The following is a 5,677-nucleotide window of genomic DNA, read 5'->3' on the forward strand; positions in this document are numbered from 1 at the left end:
ACACACTCACCTGCACCTTCACAAACACACTCAGACCCATCCACTCACATCAGCCTTTGGTCTCTCAGTGGGTTCAGGACCTGCCTGGTCAGATACTGTTGAATGTAGAGGGAAGCTGAGGTCCACTGTCTACTTCATAATTACCAGAATTATTAAATTTAGCTTTCTTCACCAGGCCAAGAGCAACAGGGAATAGAGGACATGCATCAGCAACGTGTGTGCAGCTTTGCACATCGAGCACTTGGAGATGCGGATTTGTTGCATTACTTGGAATCAAATGCCATCTGCAAATCAGTCTCATGTCAGTCTTCAAGTCATCTGCCTTTGCAGAGGACAGGGTCCCAGGGAGAAAAAGGGTTTCTTTCTTTCTTTCTTTCGTTTTGAAAAGTTAAAAATTCCTTAATTTTTTATTCCTGGTACCACTACCACAATTTACAGGGCAATATACCTGATGTAATGAAAAGGAAAAAAAAAAGACAAAGCTACAACAGATAAAAGACCTCAGGAATGTGCATCTAATTGACACTACACTGCATTAATCAGTAGCTGCACTTTTGCAAACTGTGGCTATGACAGTCCTGAACAAGAAGTGTTTCCTGTTTAAGCTGCAGTAACTTTCTGTCTATGGATCATTGTTCCTCCTGTGGCAGATTTTTACAGTTCCTCTAATGCATTTGGGACGACTGTCTCAAAGTGACCTGCAGTTTTCCTGACAACTCCTCGCTCTCTCTCCTGCTAAGAACTGTAGCCCTTTTTCTGCTGTTTTTAAAACCTTCTGCTACCATATCTGCCACTTCCACCACCAAATCCATAACCACCACCAATGTGACTGCTGTTGTCCACTATAATTTCCAAAATCATTACAGCCCCCCCCACCACCACCACAGTTACCACCACGAAAATTTCCTCCTTCACCGTAACCATCATCACCTCCTCCACCACCTTGGTTCCCACATCCTGGTCCACCACCACCACATCTTCCTCTACTACTATAACCAGGGACACTGCTGTAGTTGCCACCATCCCCTCCTCCACAACTACCTCTGATGCTACCACCTCCCCCGCCATAACCTCCTCTTCCACCATGGCCAAAATTACCTCCACCACCTCCAAAGTTTCCTCCATGACCCATAAAGTTGCCAGGTCCATCTCCACAACCTGTCTGTGATCCAACAGACTGCATCTCTTGTTTAGAAAGGGGTTTTATCACTTCACAATTATGCCCATTAATAGTGTGGTATTTCTGAGCAACAGTTTTATCAACTGTATCATGATCATCAAAAGTTACAGAAGCAAAGCCTCTCTTTTTTCCACTCTGCCTATCTTCCATAGCTTCTGCGGTTTCAATCTTGCCATACTTTTCAAAGTAGTCTTTCAAATTATATTCTTCTGTATCTTCTCTAATACCACCAACAAAAATTTTCTTCACTGGTAGATGGGCACTAGGCTTTACAGAATCTTCTCCAGAAATAGCTCTCTATGATTCCACTACATGCCCATCACCTTGTGTGGTTGAGTGCACATTGCTGCATCTACCTCTTCAACACAAGAGTAAGTCACAAAGCCAAAGCCCCTGGGATGTTTTGTTTGGGGGTGTCTCATTAACACAAAATCTGTGAGTGTGCCCCATTTCTCAAAATGCTCTCTTAAACTATCATCTGTAGTTTCAAAACTCAGACCACCAATAAACAGCTGCTCTGGTTCCTTTGGATCATGGCCTTCCATTTTGAGACCGGACTTGCCTCTTCCAACTGGAGTTCAGTATGGAACAGGGTTTCTTGACAGTGAAAATATGGTCATGCCTTCAGGACCCTTCTCTTTCCCACTGGCTGGGTGCTCACAAGTATAGGCCCAGCTTTCTCCCCCTTGCCTCACTTCATATTTTCCCTCAGATGGGAAAAGGAGTTGAGAGGCTTGCTCAAGTCTTAGCCTCCAGTACTCTAAACCATACCAACTGTCTATAGGAACATTAGGCACAGCAAATTTCATCCTTCACAGGTTCCTTCCCTTTTATTGCAATCTGCGGTTCTCAAATTTGACCTCACAGGACACTGATGCCCAAACAACAGCTCAGAGTGTGATTTTCTCTGTGAAATGGGGTCTCTCCCTTGACCTTTGCCCATGGGATCACATGGCTGTCACTCTGTGCTCACTGTGCAGATAGCTGGCTCCTCCTCCAGCAGAACATGCAGCACGATAATGTAGCAGAAAACAGCTTAAAATGCTGAGGTAAGCTAAGGCAAAGTGAAGCAAAAGCACACAGATTAAAAACTGGATAAAAGTGCTGAACTGGTTGCCATGAGCGAGTTGTCTGAAGTTATGACAAAAGCTATTCACCTGTGACTACCACCAGTGGGATCGTGACATACACTGATAAAATGTTCACCTCTGTAAAATTGCGACTTGAATATAGGCCTACTTTCAGTTGACATCCTTTCCTTCAAAAAGAGAACAGAATTTAAGACTGAAAGACCAAAAGAGAACATTCACAGGCATCTTTACCAGCTGTGGAAACTTGAGAAGATTAATCAGTACATATCCAGAATGCTATTCTTCTCACTCGTGTCCCTCACACACTTACAACATGATCAAATGTTAAATATTGAACATGATAGTACTCCAAAAATGTTTAGTGCTACATAAACTCTATTCAGTGCTTCTATTAGGAGCCTGAAGGTTTGGGGGTACAATTAGGATATTTTAATTAATGAATTGAATGCTGTAAATGTCTCAAGGCTTAATAACTGATGAAAGTGTTAAAGAGGAGTTTTTAAGACTCTAATCGTGGCTGCTTACCCTGTGAGTTATTGTATTAAGCCCTCTGAAGAACACGAGCTGTGTTACGGATGGCTGGGTGTATTTGTCCATGTTTTGCAGGTGCAGGCTCTTATGACCATGGTCCTAAACAATTTCAAATTTTGTAGTGTCAGGTTAGAGATCATTATTTTTCTGACAAAAAAAATTACGTTTGTTTGCAAACACACAATCTATAAACATGAATCATATCAGATTCCCAGGACTATCAAGAATCAAAAAGAGAACTCCATAAATATGTGGCCAGCATGCAGTGTAGTGATGTCACTAACTCCTCATGTGCACGCAGAGTACAGCGTGTCTTCCCCTGAGGACATGGTGAGAACTCACCTGAGTATCTGGTCCCTGGCAGCGTGGGACCTTGGTATCTGTGGCTCTTCTCCAGTCTGGAGTTGTGCCTGCTGTCCTCAGAGATCTACCCCTCCCCTGTGATACCAGTGTGATGGGGCTTTTTTTCCCCCCAGCTTAGCCTGTCACATAGAGTCACTCTGTTAGGCAGCAGCTGCCACATTTCCATGAAAATTAGCCTTAGTACTGTTGGTGGTGAGCCAATGTGTCTTGTCTAACAGCCAAGTTCAACAAAGAGATAATTTTAGACCATTTTCTGAAATCTTTTTTCTCTCTTGGCATTCAACTTTGTAATCATGAGAATTTAGACAGGCAGGGGTCTAGAACAGGCCTGGGGTTTGTGAGGATTCTGATCCCTGTGTCCTGTTGTGTTCCGAGATCCAGATCCAAGGAGGGAACAGACCGGATAATTGTGGATAACTTAGACCAAGCATCACACTTACAGCATCTCAAGCTGACACATTCCCAATCAGTAAATCATACTTCTGGCTTCCAAGTAAATAGGTTGTTGGTTTCCTTGATGACCAGACCAGAGTCTGGTAGAGTCTGAGCCCTGATCTGGTCTCTAATTTCCTGGCAATAAATAACAGGTCCTGAAATTTCCACCTAGTATCACATTTAACCTTGCCAACCCCTAAAATCTTACTTAACCTCAGAATAATAACAAAACTTTAAAACATTCCTTCTTTAACAAACTTCTTGCCACCGCTCAGATCTTCAGAGCAAATAGGCCTGAAATCTTTTAATGCGCTAATGTTACACCTTCTTTCTACACTCTAGTACATGACTGTAACCTCCCAGTAACTAGTCGTCCAGCTGGAGTGATGAGCTGTGCCTGGATGGTTCACATCCTTGAGTAGTGCTTCCCACACTGACGAGGGCTACACCCATGTAACCAAGAGAATGTTTAGGTAATTATGCTGCATGACTTCCTAAGTAGGTTATAAGAAGCCTGTATGACACTGAAGAACGACCGCATGTCATAAGTCTAATCACTTTGAGACAATGGTGCTGAGAGGAAGTCTAAGCAAGTCCCATGGACAGACTCTTATTTTAGAATCATGATAGTTAATGACAGAGAGATGTGTGCAGGCAGTACAATCTAACAACACATGCATTCCTGATCCTCTAACCCATTTTCTGTACTCTATGGATAATGGTATTTTAGGCTGAGAAGCAAACTATTCATGCTTTCCCTTGATAAAAATTTGCAATTACATTTCAGGGCTTGTAACATATAAAGACCACTTCTTAATATATGTGTAAGATATCTGTATGCTCTCAGAATATAGTTACTACTTAATAATATAAGAATATTATTAATTGGTCTTATAAGAATATAAGACCAATTTCTTCTTCCAATGGGAAAAGTATCTATATGAAAGGATAAGAAAATAATTAAAGATGCAGTAAATACTGGAAGACCATATAATTTATAACTTTGGAATAATTTGTAGCTGTCTAAATACATATCAAATGCTAAAGATAAAAATTAAAATATTATAACAAATTTGACTTAGCAAAATTGTATATTTTTCTAGAATAAATAACATAAAATAGATGAGGAGTGAAGTAACAAATTGGAGGGAGGGAAGGAAATACTTAAAACATTCAGCCAACCGCAGAATTCTAAAAACTGATACAGAAGAAAAACAATAGATAATTATATAAGATATGCATGGCTGTTCATCAAAGATACGAAAAAGGTCAATGCAGAATGGGAGTCATAATCCATTCCAGTAACCAGAAATATTAAAATTAGTGAAATGGGGATATGCCTATCAAAAAGCTAAATTACCTTGAAAAACTCTGGTAGTGACAATATTTCAGGAAGACAGACCTCCTCTACCCAGGCAGTATTAGTTTAAGTTGGTAAGCTGGTATAATACACAGTTGCTAATGGTGGTTTTTGCTAATGAGGTAGTTAGAAGGATTGTGGAAGATGGCATGCAAGGATTATAACACTCTACATTTTGTGCTGTTTGACTTTTAAAACAAATATGAGTCACTGCAATGCTTATTATTTTATGTAATTAAAAAATAAGCTCTTTAGATATGGATAAGCAGCTACAACAAGGTCATAAACCTCATTACAGATGGAAGAAGAATTTGATTCTCCTTGCTTTGCCATCTAAGCACGAGCTCTTAATTGATGTTTAGTTCACCTCTATGTACTCTGTATTTGGTGACCCAGGGTTGCTATACTTTTTTGGGGTTAAAACAGGGCAGTAGGAACTTAGGATACCCTAATGTTTATAGTTCCACAAGCCTGGAACTGGAGCCCATCTAAGATTTCCTTCTTGATTCAAGGATTGCATATTTCTTTCCCCTCTGGTTTTACATGAAAACAGGGGTTCAGATAATATCCATTTTTGTCTCTATAATCAGAAGCAGTAGGTCCAGGACTCTTACAGTACTCTGCATTTCCTAGAGAAAGAAGACAACAGATTTATAAAGGAACAGAGATCCTGGGTTCAGGCACACTTGCTGCTTGAGCTGATTCTTTGGTGGTCCA

General features: G+C 40.7%; 1 pseudogene; it reads right to left on the reverse strand.

Annotated features, from left to right (window-relative positions):
* Positions 1-403: 403 nt before the first annotated feature.
* On the reverse strand, positions 404-1,725 carry LOC109702550 (heterogeneous nuclear ribonucleoprotein A3 pseudogene; annotated as a pseudogene).
* Positions 1,726-5,677: the final 3,952 nt, after the last annotated feature.

The sequence above is a fragment of the Castor canadensis genome, chromosome 6 (assembly GCF_047511655.1).
Source record: "Castor canadensis chromosome 6, mCasCan1.hap1v2, whole genome shotgun sequence".
Lineage (NCBI taxonomy): Eukaryota > Metazoa > Chordata > Mammalia > Rodentia > Castoridae > Castor > Castor canadensis.